Source organism: Peromyscus californicus, unplaced genomic scaffold (assembly GCF_007827085.1).
Source record: "Peromyscus californicus insignis strain IS unplaced genomic scaffold, ASM782708v3 Scaffold_2__1_contigs__length_46816999, whole genome shotgun sequence".
In the NCBI taxonomy this organism is placed as follows: domain Eukaryota; kingdom Metazoa; phylum Chordata; class Mammalia; order Rodentia; family Cricetidae; genus Peromyscus; species Peromyscus californicus.
In genome coordinates, this window is record NW_026294540.1 from 3085147 (window position 1) to 3103425 (window position 18279).

General features: G+C 52.2%; 1 long non-coding RNA gene across 1 annotated transcript; it reads right to left on the reverse strand.

Moving 5' to 3' along the window:
• Positions 1-9371: 9371 nt before the first annotated feature.
• LOC128120794 (uncharacterized) lies at positions 9372-16678 on the reverse strand. The gene is made up of 3 exons (XR_008221952.1): positions 13087-16678; positions 12019-12979; positions 9372-11855 (listed from the first exon to the last, which is right to left on the reverse strand). It is a non-coding gene; the product is annotated as an uncharacterized LOC128120794 (long non-coding RNA).
• Between the last annotated feature and the right edge of the window lie 1601 nt (positions 16679-18279).

The window sequence follows — 18279 nt, forward strand, 5'->3', positions numbered from 1 at the left end:
CTTCCCCATCAAGGCTCCCACTACCAAAGGTGCCACACCGAGGAGGAGGCCCTAGCCACATAGACTCTGGGAGGCTCTGGGTGCAAAGAGCTTGTCTGGAATCACATTCTCTCCCCAGCATAAAAATTGATTAAAAAGACTAAAATCAACACCAGCATAGAGGGGGACACATTTAATCCCAGGACTCTGGAAGCAGAGGCAGGAGGATCTCTGTGAGGTTGAGGCCAGAGCCTCAAAGGGTCTTCATAGAGAGTTCTAGACCAGTCAGGGCTACACAGTGAGATAATACTAGAACCAAGTTACAACCCAACAGTACAAGGTTTTTGTCTACGACACAAGATCACCAAGACCACCTCGGTGTGCTCCCAAAGGACTAGGAGGGATGCATGGAGGCACCTCACAGGAGTCGGGGCTACCTCATTCTGTTAGACAGCATGTCAGGTCTACTGGCCACACAGAGCCAGACAACAGCCAGGACTGCCCACCCACCCTGTGCCTACCATCCTGCCCATCACTTGTCACCTGAGTGACGTCCATGCGGGACAGGGCTCCTCTCTCCAGGTGTTTTCACAGGAACGATGCCCTGATTGGTGATTGGGATCTGAAATGCCCCCTTTAACCTCCTGTTTTGACAAGCGTCCCCAGACAAGTGTCCCCAGCTGGTGGTGCTGTCTGAGAGGCGGAGGACCCTTTAGGATGGAGGGAGTGATCACTGGCCTCTGCTTCCTGGTCCTCCGTGTGTGTTCCTCAGCAATACACGCTCACACCTCGGCACTTACACGCCTCCCCCAACGTGGTGGACCGAGAGGCTCTGAAACCACAAGTCAGAGCCAACTCTTCCAGGAACCATTTCTGCAGGCATTTTGTCACAGTAAGATAAAGGTCATTCGGACAAACTTCTCTTCCTTATCTTCCACCCTGGCCTCTGCCACGGTGTAAGCCAGGCAGGAGGCCCAGAGGATTCTGGGAGATTCTTCTTTAACTCCCATCTCATAAGGCACCAAGGTTATAGACACGCTACTGTACCTGGCTTCACGTGCCTTGTGGGGATTCGAACTCAGGCCCTCAAGCCTTGTGCTGCAAGCCACTGAGGCTCTCCCCAGCCCTACAGTCATGCTTTTTGCTGCTTCCCAGAGTCTTGACTTCACACAGAGGAAGCCAGCAGGTTGGACCTGAGAACTTTCCAGACAGCCAAGGCAGGCTTAGCTGGCTTCCTGGATTTTGATACAGCAGGATACCTGGGTCATCTCTCGAATTTCTGGCAAGCTCCTAAAATCAACCTCGTCTCCAAGGATCACTGGCTCCTTTTACCAAGAAAAATTTTACAGAACAGAAGCTGGGTTCTTGTTGAGTTGACTGTTGTTTGCAAAAATTCACAAGGCTGAACCTAGAAATACGCATTGCAATACGATGCATTGTGTGTGTGTGCGTGTGTGCGTGCATGCGTGTCTGTGAGCATGCATTTGCGAGTGTGCATCATGTGTGTATCATGTGTGCATGCATGTGTGTGCGAGCATGCTCACGGATGCACTCGCATGAATGTACACACATGTATGTGTACAAGTTTACGAGCGTGCCCGTGTGTGTGTGTGTGTGTGTGTGTGTGTGTGTGTGTGTGTGTGTGTGTGTGTACAACAGAGGTCCACACCATATGTCATCCTCCATCACTCACCCCCTTACTAGTGAGACAGGGGCTCTCCCTGAACCTAAAGCCCACTAATTCAGCTAGACTGGCCAGTGGAAAACCCCCACGACCCTCATGTCTCCAGCTCCCCAGCTCTGGAGTGCAGACATGCGCCACCACACCTGGCTTTCACACGGGTGCTGGGGACAAAAACCCAGGTCCTCACACATGCGTGGTAAGCCCTTGACACATGGAGCCTTCTCCCCCAGCGCAGAACTGTTCAAGCTTCACAAAACCAACCTAGGTTTGAGTTTCGCTTGCCTCTGTCCTTGGAGCGTCTCTGGCTGAGGGCGTGCAGCTGGAGTCACTTGGGGGAGCTAGGTCACCAAGTGTCCACTCACTTCTGTAGAACTGCTTCTCCTGCCTTTCCACGGTTCTAAGGAAAACCCCGAGGCTTAGCCACGAAGAAAGCTGCTGCTCACCTCAGTGTTTACACACGCCGTCCCTCCACAGATGGCCTCACCTGTAAAAGCTTCTGTCTTCCAGGAGAAGCAAGGTCAGTGTACTCAGGCTGCCAACGAAGGGTGGCGTTTGTTTCTCTCTACGGTTTTTGTTTTTCCTATGAAAAGAGAAAAAGAAAAAAAATTCTACTCTGAAACTAGGCATTTTATTTCACCTGCCTGAGCCCGCACGCCGGCCCTCCACAGTTCCAAAGCCTGCTGCGAAGCCTGAAAGCATGCATGCTGTCCTGGTGATTAGTGAAATCAGTTCAATGTCAAGGTTTTCCTGCCAGCGCGCTGGTTCCAGGAGGCAAGCACGCTTTCTGGAAGCTCTTCATTCCCGTCCGTATTTCTTTCCTTGAAGCTTTTTGGAATTAATATGACAGCTTCAGTCAGACCGTGTCTGCAGCCTGCTTCCAGGGGTGCACAGATCTGGCACTCAGCTTCCGAGGGCGATGCGGCCATGACCCCTGAGAGCAAGGCCCCAGCAAATGACCTGCCTCAGCTATTCCTCCATCACTCCCCTCCCTCACTGATAACTCACCCTCTGGCTCATTGATGCTACTGCTTGGGCTCTCAGAGGGTCAGCCTCCAGCTCCCTCCTGCCTGCCTCCACCCATCCTCAGCATCTCCTTCCCAACGGACAGAAGTAGCAGCCTGGCTTGTATGCTGCTAGTCTCTCCATGCAACCACTGAAACCGTCTTCCTAGATAGTCACTGAGCCAATGGCCTTCAGGTCGGGCTTAGAAAATGCAAGTGACCGCCTGTCAATCAAGGAACAAAATCCGAAGTTCTTAGCAAAGTATTTCCATAATCCGGCTCCAATCTCACCTCTTGTGGTCCAGCAAGCCTGTTCACTCTCCCCGACCACAGCATCTCTCATTGTTTTGTTTTGTTTATTTACCCTGCCTTTACTCAGTTTACCTAACTGGAATTTTCAACTCCCCTCCACATGACCAGCTCCTCCTACCCACCCCCTCTCCTCTCTCTGCCACTAACCCTAAACTAACCATTCTATTGTTTGAACCTGAAATGTGCCCAAAGGCTCAAGAGTTGAGTGTTGAGGGAGGTGCCCTTTGGAGGAAGGGTGTGAAACCTTTAGATGGAGTCTCTCTGGCTCTGCCTTGCTCTCTGCTTCCCGACCCACTTGCATTCTCCTGGCCCCACCCCAAAACTCTACCGGGGCTCCAGCTGAGATACACTGAGATCTCTTGAAGCTTTGAACCTCCCTCCCAGGCTGCTTCATCAGATGTTTTCCCCTCCAGGCTCCCGACACACTGTTGTCGGCTTTCACCTGGTGCTCTGTAACAGAGATGGTCTCCAACTGTGACCGCCTATAGGAAGCAGAAAATGAGAAGCACAGAAGCCACGAAAACAAACCCAAGAGGACCTAGCGGTTCTCAGCCTTCATGATGCTGAAACTCTTTAATAGAGCTCCTCATGTTGTGGTGACCCCCCAAGCATAAAATTATCTTCACTGCTGCTTCATAACTGTAATTTCGCTATGGTTACGGATCGTAGTGTAAATATCTGATGATAGACAGCATATCTGATATGTGACCCCTGGGAAAGGGTCGTTCAACCCCCAAAGGAGTCCTGACCCACCAGTTGAGGAGCACTGACATAGAACGTCTATGTGGCCCCAGAATATGGCTAGGGATGGAATCAGTCACCCAAGACCCCAGGAAGAAAAGCCAGGGCCCCAGAGACGGTACTGTGAGTTCTGCTAACCGTGTGAAGGGCTGAGCAGTGATCCCCCAGCTCTTCTAGAGGTAGAAGAGGGACCAGGTCCTCACCATTCTTTGAGGCCAGCATTGCTCTGATTCCAAAGCTGGACAGAGACATCAGAAAGAGAGGACAAGGACACGCTAGAGACCAGAAATGTGGGGGCTTCATTTCCCTTTCATCTTGGAATACTTGATAGATACCTTGGGGTTGGGAGCAAGTCCAAACCCCAAATCCACTTATACAGACACCGTGTTCACATGGCCTGCTTGTGGCTCACTGTGTCGGGGGCTGTTGGAGCTTGTGGGTATCCTGTGTGCACAGCACGGCATTTCATAGACGTTTCCATGCGAGTATGTAATGCATTTAAACACACACACACACACACACACACACACACACACACACACACACACACCTTGGCCCTCCCTTCCCTTCCCCTCCCTTCTTCCCTCCTTCTCAGTCTCCTTTCATGTTACACAAACACACATGAATTTATGTTCCTATATTAAATATAGGACCCACCAACGAGAGAAACATTCAATATTTGTCTTTCTGAGTTTGACTTAATTTGCTAAACGTGGCCGTCCTCAGTTGTACCATTTTCCTGCAAATGACATAACTCCGTTTTCCTTTGTGTCTAGAGACTGTATTTTCTTCACTGTGCTTCCTGTGGGTGATGCCTGGGCTGGTTCCACAACTCGCCTCTTAGGAGCAGCTCTACAGTAAACGCGGGTGGTGGCCTGGTTTCGTTCCTGCTGTTGTGAAAAAACATCCTGAAAAAAAAAAAAAAAAAAAAAAAACACTTAGGGACGAAGGGGGCTTGTTTCAGGGTGTAGTTCCAGGTTGTAGTCTGTCATAGCGGGGAGTATCGCAATGATAGGTACTCCCAACAGGTGGACACATTGCATCCACAGCCAAGAGCAGAGAGAGATGAGTGGACGCACGCTCCCTGGCTTGTGCTCAGCTCCATCGCTCCTCTCTTACACAGTTCCGGTCCCCCTGCCTAGGGAGTGGTTCCACCCTCAGTGACAGCGTCTTCCTGTATCAGTCAACCGCATGAAGACGATCCCCACAGACATTCCCACAGGCTCACACGATGCAGACAACCCCTCATTGAGGCTCCTCCTCTGTATCAAGTTGACAGCTAAAACTATCACACATTCATAGGTATCTCTGGGGTGTTAATTTGGATTCCTTTGAACAAATACATCGGAGTGGTGTAGCTGGGTCTCGGGGAAGTTCTGTTCCCAGCCTTTTGAGGAACCTCTATCCTGATTTCCACGGTGGCTGCAGTGACTCACATTCCCGCCAGCCGTATCTAAGGGCTCCGTTCTCTCCGCATCCTCGCCAGCCAACATTCGCTGCTCTTTGTTTTCTTGATGACAGCCGTTCTGGCTGGAGCCGGAGGGAATCTCAATGTGGTCTCAATTTGCATTTCCCTGATGGCTAGTAGTGTTGAACATTTTCACATGTCTACTGGCAATTCTAAATGCATCAAAGGCCTCGATGGCAGACCTAAAATTCTAAAACTGTCAAGGGAAAAACCACAGAAACCACTTCAAGATATAGACACATGCAGGGTCTTTCTGCAGAAGATTCGGATAGGAAACAGAGACAAGAGCCAATGAGTGGGCTTTCATGAAATTCAAAAGCTTCCAACCAGCAAAGGAAACAGCTGAGTGAAGAGGCAACCCACGGGATGGGAGAGAGTCTTTGCCAGCTGCAATCTAAAAGAAGATTGATATCTAGAACATACAAACAACTCAGAAGACTAAATACCAAGAAATCAAGCGACCCAATCGGTAAGCCGGCTACCGAAATGGATGGACTGGTCCCAGGAGCTGAGGTGCACCTGTCTGCTGGCCCATTACAAGGTCGGGTGCGGAAACGCGTGGTGTGTGACATCATGCATGTGCTCAGAAAGCTTCCAAGTTCAGAACATTTTGGATTTTAGGTTTCTGGATTAGGGATGTTCGTTCTGTGGCTCACATGCCCTCGCCAAAGACAGTCCCTAAGAGAGGCACCATGGCTACCCGCATGGGCTGCCCTCTTCTCCCCACCTCAGTGTTCCTGCTCTGCACTGGGGCTTCCTGTCACCGTACACTGGGGAAGCAGTCACCTTGAGCTCCCAGTTCCTGGATAAATCCAGCTGATGTCCGGGCTAAGAAGACACGACTTTGTGTCAGTTTTACCCCTGGTTACACCTTCAGCACTTAGAATACCATCTGCATACAGTATTGCTCAATAAATAAATATTTGTGAATGTAAAATAAATCTGCCAGGCTCAGCCAGGCGGTGGTGGCGCACGCCTTTAATCCCAGCACTCGGGAGGCAGAGGCAGGCGAATCTCTGTGAGTTCAAGGCCAGCCTGGGCTACAGAGTGAGTTCCAGGAAAGGCTCAAAGCTACGCAGAGAAACCCTGTCTAGATAAACCAAAAAAAAAAAAAAAAAAAAAAAACCAAACAAACAAACAAACAAAGAAAGAAAAAAAACCCCCTGTCAGGCTCTGTGCTACCTATGGTGTCATTTCATTTTCACGCTCCCATAATATAGATACTATTATTTTTAATTTGTGCTTCACAGATGGGGACTCAGGCCCAGAGACATCAAGAAACTTGCCCAAGGTCACTCAGCCGGGATAGGAACACAGACGCGTCTGACCTACACTCAGGTCCGCAGTGCTGTGTTTGGATCATATACCTGTCACCCTCTTGTTCACGATTGTTCATTGAAAGATTTTATTTCTATTTTCAGTGATGTGTGTGCGTGTGCATTTGTGCACACAAGTGAAGCGAACTCGGAGGCCAGAACTCCTGGAGCTGGAGTTACAGGTCGTTGTGAGCTGTCTGATGCGGGCCCTGGAAACTGAGTTCAGGTCCTCTGGGAGAGCAGCAAGCACCATTCACTGCCAAGCTACCCTCCCAGACTCCATCCTGCTTTGCTAAGTGTGGTCTGCAAACGTAACAATGGTCTGGCAGACAGCTCAATGGAAAGGTGCTTTCCATATACGCACGGGGACCTGAGTTTGATCCCACATGAAAAGCCAGGCGTGGTGGCACTGCCTTGTGGTCCCAGCACCAGGGAGTGAGAGGGATCCCCTCAGAGCCCACCCTACTCTCCTGGGAGGCTGCCATTCCAAGACCCTCAGCCAGGCTTTCCAAGGCCTCTGGCAACTTGCAGCCTGGGAGGCATCCTCCTGATGCAGAAGATCAAGGTGTGGGAATCCCTGCTGGGAAAGCTGGTGCCTGGAGCCAGTGCAAGGGCCTGCCCAGCTGAGCACAGCAGACTGCAGCGTCTGTCCTGGGTGCTGCTGTCGAAGGAGCCTCAGCTCTTTAGGGGAGACACGTGACTTTGTGCCCGTGCACCCGAATCTCCCACTGTGAGTGGCTTTCCACCCCCAACACCTGACTTTTAGACAATCTCGGCCAAGTCCGACAGCTGCCTGGCACAACCAGGGGTGGTAGTCACCGTCACAGATGCAAGGAAAAGCCGCAAGAGGACTATGAGCAAGGTCAGCCCTGGAGCGGTGGCCGGCTTTTGTGTGTGTGTGTGTGTGTGTGTGTGTGTGTGTGTGTGTACCGGATGACATCCATTTTGGTTTTTAAGACAGGGTCTCTCACTGAACCTGGCACTCACTGAGGAGGCTAGGCTGCCTGGCCAGTGAGTCCCAGCCTCCCCAGTGTTGGGAATGCCAGGGTACAGGACACCCAGCTTGTAGGTGGGTGCTGGGGATCTGAACTCAGGACCCTCACACTTGCCCAGCCGGAAGCACCTAACCCCCAGAATCTTCTCCCCAGGCCCTGGTGGCAGTTTTAATGGCCCCCGTGGGCCTCAGACAGCTAATGCATCTTTCAACTATTCAAGACCAAGTTGAGGTGGACAGCAGCTTCCTATGGCCACAAGTGTTGCCTAAGCATGGCTTCAGTTCTGCTTTTTGTCCACTGCAGTGTCCAATGACTCAGCCATCGGTCACCTCTCTCTGGGTCTTCCCAGACCTTTCCTGAAAATGAGGACCTTCTCTCCCTAGACTGACTCCCCACACTCGAGTGCATTCCATTAAGCTTTGCACATCATGGGCAGGATAGGCTGGAGCCAGTGTAGCGGCCCATGGCGCTGAGCGGAGAGTTCCAAAGGGAGGAGGCTCTGGCACTTTGGTGAGTGTGGGAAGGCACTTCCCAGTGTGGGAAGACCCAGGCAAGTGTCTCAGCTTGGAAGGTACGTGGTTTGTGGCTAAGAGCAGCCACACCCAGGGAACTAAAAGGCTTTTCTCTTTAACCTGATGAGTTTAGACAAACCATTTCCATTCTGTCCAAAGTTTTCTGATTGTTTGGTAAGTTTTGTTTTGGTTTTGCATTTAAAAAATATTTATTTTATCTTAAGCGTGTGTGTGTGTGTGTGTGTGTGTGTGTGTGTGTACCACCTGAGAGCAGGTGCCCACGGAGGACAAAAGAGGGTGTGGATCCTCTGCCACGAGGTCCTCTGTAAGGGCAGCAAGTGCTCCTACCCACTAAGCTATCCCTCCAGATGGCTATTCTTTTTTTTTTTTTTTTTTCATTTTGGAAACAAGATCTCCCAGTCATAGCCCAGGCTAGCCTAAAACTCAAAGCCATCCTCCAGTCTCTGTTGCCGGGCCCTGGGATGAAAGACACGCGCCGTCTTGCCCAGTTTCATTCTGATCTTCCTTCGCGGATATTCTGTTTATAAACATGTGTCGTGCTTGGATTTAGCCATAGGTGGGAAAGTCAGATGCTATCAGAAGCCAGGAGAGGAGAGTCAGTGAATTCACAAGGCAGGACCTGGAATTGAGGGAAACGACCGCTGTGTACAGCGGGGTAGCACTGGCCTAGCGTGTGCAAGGCCCCGGGTCTCATGCATAGTGCTGGGTCTGCTTTTCTGGAGAGAGGTCACACATAGATTCTAGCAAATTCTCAAGGGATCATGGACCACCCAAAAAGCATGAAGAGCCACATACCAACTTAAAAAGAAATCTGCGTCTGTCTGTTCACAGGTGTGGGTACGGGTGTGTCAGAGCAGGTGTGTAAGGGACAGAGGGTGACATTGGGTGTCAGTCTTCACCTTCCACCTTGGTTCAAACAGGATCTCTGCCAGGCTAGCCGGCCCAGAGTTTCTGGGGACGCCCCTGTCTCCTCTCCTCCCTCCTGATCCCACCTCACAGGAGGATCACCAGGAGTACAGGTGCTTGTCACCACAGACAACTTTTCCATGGGCTCTGGAAACTTTAACTCAAGTCTTGGGGCCAGGGCTTTACTTAACGAGCTCCTGCCACATGCCTCCATGTTCAGGATCCAGAACTTGAGCTGAAGGGCTTTTCCCCTCCCACCCCCCCACCCCCCACCCCCACCTAAGGAGGCAAATGTTAGCTTCAAATTTAAACTTTAGAATCCAAATGGAATAGCCACAAGTGCCCTGGAAACGGACCCCTCAATCTTCGGAAGCAAAGGAATCAAAAGATCCAAAAAGAAAAATTTCAGAAAGGAGGGAGAGTGAGCTTGATTGTTTTCTTCTCCGGTGTCTTAGAGTCACCACGTAGCCCGATGACCTTGACCTTCTGACCCCTCTGTCTCAACCTCTCCAGTTTTTCTGTGGCAGCTTCATTATAATAAAAAAAAATCTATATCTCTTACATGCTAAGAGGCTGGAACTTTTGCTGGGCCTCACAGCCGAGTTAGTGTGACACCCGGAGGTCATGTAAGACTTAAGACCACTGCCCTACTGTGTCTGCAGCCTGTCTTTTTAATCTGCCTTTATGAGAACACTGGAACAGCCAACCTTACTTGCCTTGGATTTCCCATGTAATCAACTTTTACAGCCTGAGCTAATGGGAAGCTGTAATCTTAAATTATGCGCTCTTTCCGTGGCCCTGACCCAGAGTAATGCATCCAAGTTCTAAGAAGCAATTTGCTGAAAGCGGCAAAAATAGAGGCTGAAAGAAACCTCCTAAAATGAATATCCGCCATAAACGTTAAACACAACACTTGGATTATCAGTTGATAAACAGTGATATTTGCTATCTGGGTCAGTTGGGATCTGTTGGACCCAGTGACTTAATCCCTTGTAAAACTCTGCTGAAGATTTCTGTAAAGCATCCCATTCCTTCACCATGTGATGCTTGCTTTGCTGTTCGATAAAGACAGAGCGAATCCCTTCGTGAGGGACAGACACACAGATTTGCATACACACAGACACAGACCCAGAGACAGATTCACAAGACAGCCTGAGGGACAGACACACAGACAGATTTGCAGACACACAGGGACAGGGACAGATTCACAGGGCAGGCAGGGGACAGAAGGAAAACCCAGGGAGAGGGAGGTAGATAATTCCACAATCTGAGCTCAATCTCGGTCAAATGACCCCAGGAGGAAGTGCTTTGATGTCTTCCCTTAACATTATTGGTGACTCTTGAGTTTATTGTACAAATGCATTGAAACCAACTGCATTTTTCTCCAACAGTGAGATCTCAGCACCACCATACCCCACTTACACAGTGCTGGGGGGGGGGCACAATCACCTAAGAGCCTCCACAGACTGGCTAAGGGACTTCTACCTCCCTTGGGATACCCCTGCCCACCCCAGGACTCCTGGGTGTGACCCCACCAGGAGTGGGGCCACACTTCCACCCTCTCTGCAGCACACTTGGACAGAACAGCAGTGCTTCTCTCCTGGAGACTCCCAGATTCCCCCAGGGGACAAGTCCCAGGGATGTCTATAGGTATCTCTCCGATTAGGGATGGGAAGTGGGTACCATATCCCATTGGCCAGACCTTGGTCACGTGCTCATCATGGAAGGGAGGTAGAGTCAAGTCTAGTAACATTTCCTGAGGACTGAAGAGGGGGATTTACAAGAGAAAATTCTGGTTAGTGGGGGAGTTACCCCATGTGCATGAACACACACTACCACGCCAAAGGTCGCATGCTACACTGTGTGGTGTAGGCAGAGTCCATTTAGGAGCTGAACATATGAAAGACAGCAGAACAGGAACACAGAAGAAGTCAGGAGGCAAATCCAAGGCGGTGACATTTACAAGGGATAAGTATAATCTTGTGTTTAGGCCTTTTAAATGGCACACAGTGTAGATGGATTTACATCTACAGAATTTTAAAAAAAAAAAAAAGCACACAGAGATAAAAGGAACGGATTCCTGTTGTAAGAAAACTAAATGTGAATCAGAAGAGAACACCCCAATTCTTGTTCAAACCATACTGACAGGGAGGGTGTCCAGGTGAAAGAATTAACACTGTCAGACCTGGGTGCTGGACTTAGCTTTGTCTTCCCGCTGCCAAGGGGTGTGTCCAGGTCAGAGGTAGGAGGAGCTGGAGACAGGCTGTGAGGTGTAGTTGAGGAATCTGACATGTTTTGCTCATGAAAGAGATGCTTGGAGCGTGGAGCCTGTGAAGCAGGAGATAAAAGACTGTCGTCAGATCCACAGAGAGAATGTGGGAGCTGGAGAGATGTCTCAGCAGTTAAGAGCACTGACAGCTCTTCCAGAGGAACAGGGTTCAATTCCCAGCACCCACAGGACAACTTACAACCACCTATAACTCCAGTTCCAGAGGATCTGACACCCTCTTCTGGCCCCTGAGGGTGCTGCACACACGTGCAGTACACAGCCAGCCAGCCAGGCAAAACACACCCACGGTAAAAAGTATGTGACATTTTTGAAATGCCCGGTGATTTAGGGGTCCAGTGTTGGCTGCATTAAGGAGGGTCCCACCAGTTGTAGATGACTCGATGACTCCCTGCTGAGTCAGGGTGGCCCGACCTCTTCCAAGAATGATACAGATGAGCCCACATTCCCGAAGGACGCTTATAGAAGTGCAGCCTTCTCCAAAGTACATCTGTCCCCGTCGGGGTCACTATAGCTGTGATGAAAACATGGCCAGAAGCAACTCGGAGAGGAAAAGGTTTATTTCACTCACAGTTCATCATCAGAAGCAGTCAGGACAGGAACTCACACAGGGCAGGATCCTGGAGGCAGGAGCTGATGCAGAGGCCATGGAGGGGTGCTGCTTACTGGCTTGCTCCCCATGGCTTGCTCAGCCTGCTCTCTTGAGAACCCAGGACCACCAACCAGCCCAGGGATGGCGTCACCCGCCATAAGCTGGGCCCTCCCCCATCAATCAGTAATTAAGAAAATGCCTTACAGCTGGATCTCATGGAGGCATTTTCTCAGTTGCGGTTCCCTCCTCTTTGATGACTCCAACTGGTGTGGAGTTGACATAAAATTAGCCAGCTCTGCATCCGGTTCAACTCTAGAGTAAAAGGATAAAACATGTTCGACTCATCAAACCCTGGCCGCCTTCTCGGGCTCCACACAGAGCAGTTACCGCACAAAAGCCTTGTGGCCCTCCAGGAAGACAGCATCTTCACGTCCGTCGGAAGAGCTCCCTGGAAAACAAAGTTCCAGAAACACAACAAAAAAGCAAAAACCTGGCGCTCAGAGCCCTACGCTGTGAGACCGACCCACGGTCCCGGCGAGCGTCTAGGCCCCTCCCCACTTGTTTCATTGCTGACACAAAACACTTTGTCAAAGGAAGCTGAAGGAAGGTGGCTTGTTGTGGCTGTGGCTTGCACTTCCGAGGCACAGAGTGACGTGGGAGGGAGGGCACGAGGCGGCTGCCCACGTGGCATCACAGCCAGGAAAGCAGAGGGAGATGATGCTGATGTTCGCTCTGTTTGATTTTCCTGTTGACCCGGCCCAGGACCCACGCCCAGGGATGGTGCAGCCCACAGTAAGGGCAGATCTCCCGTCCCGGGAACCCACCCACAGGCATCCACAGTGTCTCCTAGGTGACTCCAAATCCAGCCCGGTTACTATGATGACTAACCATCGCTGTGCACACAAGGCCAGTATCGCCACTTTCAGGCCTCCATAGAGGGAATCTGAACACACCCCTTGTGTATGGGGGACTCCTGTGTTCCCATGGCAGCCGGGCAGGGTGCTAAGGCGGAGTTCCGGAAGTCAGCTAGGTCCACAATCACTTCCACCTTTGTTGTTTGGGTCCACTGAGTCTCAGAACACAGCCTGGGACCAGAGGCTCCACCTGCTGTTGGCTGGTGCTTTGCAGCCCCTTTGTGGAGGGGAGGCTCAGCTAGGCTGGTACCCTGGAATGACAAAGAGGGCGGGGCTACAGCAAGCTCCTCCCCAGCTCCGCCCTTGGCCTAGGGCTTGGAAGCGCCCCTTCTGGGCTCTATGGAGCATGCGCACTCACCAGGACTTTGATGGCATCTCCAACTCAGGCCAGTTAAAAACCAGGCCACGCCGGGCGGTGGTGGCGCACGCCTTTAATCCCAGCACTCGGGAGGCAGAGCCAGGTGGATCTCTGTGAGTTCGAGGCCAGCCTGGGCTACCAAGTGAGTTCCAGGAAAAGGCGCAAAGCTACACAGAGAAACCCTGTCTCGAGAAAAAAAAAAAAAAAAAAACAGGCCACACGCTTGAGGCAGGCACCAGAGAGGGCTGTGGAGGAAACCGTGAGCCTGGCCAGGGCTTCCTGGGCAAACCAAGGGAAGGAAGGGGCAAGCCAAACAGAGGGAACAGCCTTCCCAAGGGCACAGGGTCAGAAACTGCAGAGCTGACACCAGAGGGCACCAGGGAGGGATGGGGAGATGGACCTAAGGCCAGGATTGTAAGGGGTCTCAGGTGTCCCACAGACATGTTCACCTGTTTCTGAGGGCTAAGGAAAGTCTGGAAGATGCTAGGTGGAGGCTGGTGGCCCCCAGGGGACAGTTAGGTGCAGGCTGGTGGCCCCCAGGGGACAGTTAGGTGGAGGCTGATGGCCCCCCAGGGGACAGTTAGGTGCAGGCTGGTGGCCCCCAGGGGACAGTTAGGTGGAGGCTGATGGCCCCCCAGGGGACAGTTAGGTGCAGGCTGGTGGCCCCCAGGGGACAGTTAGGTGGAGGCTGATGGCCCCCCAGGGGACAGTTAGGTGCAGGCTGGTGGCCCCCAGGGGACAGTTAGGTGCAGGCTGGTGGCCCCCAGGGGACTGTTAGGTGCAGGCTGGTGGCCCCCAGGGGACTGTTAGGTGCAGGCTGGTGGCCCCCAGGGGACTGTTAGGTGCAGGCTGGTGGCCCCCAGGTGAGTGTTCTAGGTCTTGATGAAGTAGAGGCAGACTTTGATGGTGAAGGTTCCAGGGACTGAGGGGCCTGGTGAGGACGGTGCTGAGGTGTTGGTGGTACCTCAGGGCAATGGTGGCACCCGGGCAGGATCGCTCCTCTGATCCAGAAACTCCAGCCCAATGCGCAGCCGCTCAGAGCTCACACAGGCGTGGAGCCAAGCCCACCCTGTCTATGGTTTTATCACTTCCCTGTTTCTCCCCACTGACACCTTCTCCTCCAGCACAGACACCCTGGAAGCCACTGAGAAGTGGGACATTCAGAATTCCCCAGGGGAAGAAGGAGCTGCGGGGGAAGGAGAAGAGCACACAGCTGTTCACACACAAGCACACAGCCTCCCCCGTCAACACAGGCACAGCACCCACACACACACACAGGCACACACATGCACACACAGGGCACACAGGCATACAGCCCCACCCCACCCCCGGCACATAGAACCCCTCATACACACACACACAGAGACACACAACACCCTCCACAGGCACACACTTGTACACACAGCCTTCCTCACACACACAAGCACACATCCTCCCCCACACACAGGTACACACAGGCTATACACATACACAGGCATATACATGCACACATAGGTGCACACACAGGCATATATACATGCACACACATACACATGCACACGAATGCACATGCATATGCAAGCACACATGTAAACACAGGCACGCTCATTCACCCAGATGCACACACAGGCATACACACACATGCACACATGTGCACACAGTGTACGCACAGGCACACAGCACATACATGGGCACACACACAGGCACACAGGCCCGCCTCTCTCCACAACCATCCTGTCTCCCGGAAGATCTGGTTTCCTCCCGGGGCCATCTGTCGCTGCCTCTGCTCTAAATCTTGCTGTCTCCTTGCCATGCTGCATAATTAATTACTTCAAAGCACGGAGGCCCCACGGCTCGCAGGGCCTGGAGCCAGCTGGCCAGTGGAGAAGTGACTTGCCATGATAGCACCGGGCCCTGCCGCTGCCGCCGCCGCGGTGAGCAGCCTGGACAAAGGCCCACCCCTGCCCCGGTTTCCACAGAACCATCTGCCACCGACTTGGCAAGGGCCAGGTTCTCGCAGGGGCTCGGTGACATGGGTGGCACTTAGAGACAGGGCGGCCACACGCTGGCCGTTACCATAAAAGGGAGTGAACCGGGGCCGGCTCAGCTGCGACCTGATACCATTTGTCTTTGTCAGTTAGTCCCTACGTCTAGAAGTTGTCCGCTCCACTTCCAAGGGGGTGACTGGACTCCGGAGCCTTTGGGGACCGTGAAGAATAATATTAAAGTGGCCATGGCAGGGGTGTGGCTCGGGGTACAGGTTTGTGTAGCATTCACAGAGCGCCTCAATATAAAAAATAATTACACAAGATAAAGTGGCCGAACCCAGCCCAGAAGCCGGGGACCACGAGTGAGCCCCACTCCTTCTGAAGCTGGACCTTGCAGACAGTGGAGTCCACTAGAGTTCCGATTTAGCCAGCCAACAACTCTACCCAATCAACAATCCCCTCAGAACAAAACGCCCTGGACCCTGATATGCAGCTAGAATGTCGTCAATTGCAGGTGGCAGAGAACTTGACCTGAGGAAGGGGTCGTGTGAGCTTCTGCATTTGAACGGCCCAAGGGCAGATCTCAGGTGTAGCTTGGACCAGGGGCTCCAGGGATGTTCCCAGGACCCTATCTCATTCCTAATCTGCAGCTTGGAGTCATGTCCACACCCCAGCAGCAGCAACAGCAGCAGCAGCTCCATCTCTATATCCACCCCTGCCTCATGCATCCCTCCCTCCCCCCAGCACGGGGAGGAAGCCCTGATCGTTCTCAGGGATCTAGGCCTGGCACACCCACGTCACCCCACACCTAGGCCTGCGAGTGGCCGGGCTGGTGTCTGTGCCAACTACACCAGGTGATCACAACATTCCACTCTGCATCCTGGGCGTGGAGCCAGCTTCCTGGAGGTTTGGAAAATGGGTATGAATGAGAGGGTCTGCACCCTCATGAATCAGGGGCTCTGTTTCTACATAAAAAAAGATAGCATGAATAAGCATGCCGGAAACACATGTGTGCGCACGGGACCTCTTACAAACATCCCAGGGTGTGCATACTCCAAGACCTCTGAGAGCCAAATGCCCATGTTACAGATACAGCAATGTTCCTTAAACCCAGAGAAAGAAAGAAACAGGATCCTCATGACATCGTCTAAGCCCCTGGGTCAAGCCACACCTGAAAGTCTTTTGTCACGAGGCAGACAACATACGTAGTCCTGGCTGGACTCTGCTCCCTGGGTGCCTGTTTTCTCTCTCAGTGTCCACGGTTGGAGGGCAAGTCACAGTCACCCACACATCGCTCCACGCAAACATCCCAGCCGATTCCTCTCTCGCGGTGGCCACGGAGAACTGCACAGCTATTAGACCGAGAACCCGAACTCTCAGCCCAAACCGACCCATTCATCCCTTCCCTACAGGGACAGAGCGGGCATCTCCTCCCATCATGCCTTAAAACGTGATTCTGGGCATGGTCAGAGCCCTTCCCTCAGGGGCAAGTGGTCGGAGCAGAGGACAAGCGCCACAAGAATCCAGCCCCAGGCTGTCCCTGCCCGAGCTCATGCTCCTGCGCCATCTCATCCCCACAAGAGCCTCCCTGTTTGGAGGTGGCCTGCGCAAGGCTCTTTTTCCTCTGACAAAAAGAGGTGTATCTAAAATAGGCCAGGGCCTGGGCCTCCGGCCAAGCGTGGGTTAAAGTGGGTCAGGCTGGAGAGAAGGCGGGCAGGACGCTGCAGGAATGGGCAGACAGACAGCTCCAGCTGACCCCGCTTCCTCTGTGCTGGGCACCGGGCTGCACATTCAGTATTTGTGACCTCCCTGAGTCCCCACGCTGCCCTAGAACGAAAGCATTGGGATCTACAAATTACACAGGGGGAAACTGAGGCTTGAGTCAGGATGCAGGGCTTCCCCCGGATCCAAAGCCTGAACTTGGAGCCGGCAGAGCAGACTTCCAGGCGACACCACGGCAGCAGATCACTTGGCCATCTGGCATCTTGACGCCCAGCCCAGGCCAACCCAAACCTGAGGGCCCAAACACAAACGTGTCTGCGACTTCCTTTGCCGCTTTAAAAAAAAAATAATTGATTTGATTTTTTATTTTATGTGCATTGGTGTGAGGGTGTCAGATCTGGAGTTACAGACAGTTGTGAGCTGCCATATGGGTGCTGGGAGTCGAACCTAGGTCCTCTGGAAAAGCAGCCAGTGCTCTTAACTGCTGAGCCATCTCCCCTCCCCCTACTTGCCAGTTTTTAAGTGAGATTAAGCAATGAGAACAGCCAGAGATCGTGAGCTTCAATGCAAAGGGTTTCGAGTAAGATGGAAAAAAATGTTACTTGCTTCAGGTATGGCTGGGTCCAGGCGTTGATACAATATTCTTTTGTTGTTGTTGTTGTTCTTATGTTTTGTTTTGTTTTGGTTTTTTGAGACAGGGTTTCTTTGTGTAGTTTTGGAGCCTGTCCTGGATCTCGCTCTGTAGACCAGGCTGGCCTCGAACTCTCAGAGATCCGCCTGGCTCTGCCTCCCGAGTGCTGGGATTAAAGGCGTGCGCCACCACCGCCAGGCTGATACACTATCCTTTCAGCTCTCTCTTCCTCTTCAACCTCTGTGAGACCCCATCTTTAAGGCAGCAGGAACAGTAACAGGTGACTGGATCCAAAATGGTGTGCTCAGGAGCTCCCTCTCCCCCTTCCCTCTCCCCTCCCCACCTCCATATTCCCCCTATGTACTTTTCTCTTCCCCTCTCAGCATCTACATAGGAATACAAAGAGAGGTTTGGATTGGCAATGTGTCATTGGTGACGGGGACACCAAGGAAGAGATGTTGCTGTCTAAGCCAGTGCCCCCACTGGGCCCAGGACAGTATAGATCAAGGACAGAATGGGAAGGCTCCCAGCATGCTTTGCTTCCTGAACATAACCCTTGACCTGTGTAGCCCAGGATATCCACTTAGACTTGGGACATCAGGATTTATTTCAGAACACACAATGAGAAAAGAGACCGTGTTTGGCTTTTTTTTTTTTTTTTTTGGTTTTTCGAGACAGGGTTTCTCTGTGTAGCTTTGCGCCTTTCCTGGGACTCACTTGGTAGTCCAGGCTGACCTCGAACTCACAGAGATCCGCCTGGCTCTGCCTCCCGAGTGCTGGGATTAAAGGCGTGCGCCACCACCGCCCGGCCCGTGTTTGGCTTTTAACAAGAAAATGAGACGGGGCAGCTGAGCCAAGCTGAGGATGGTCCCT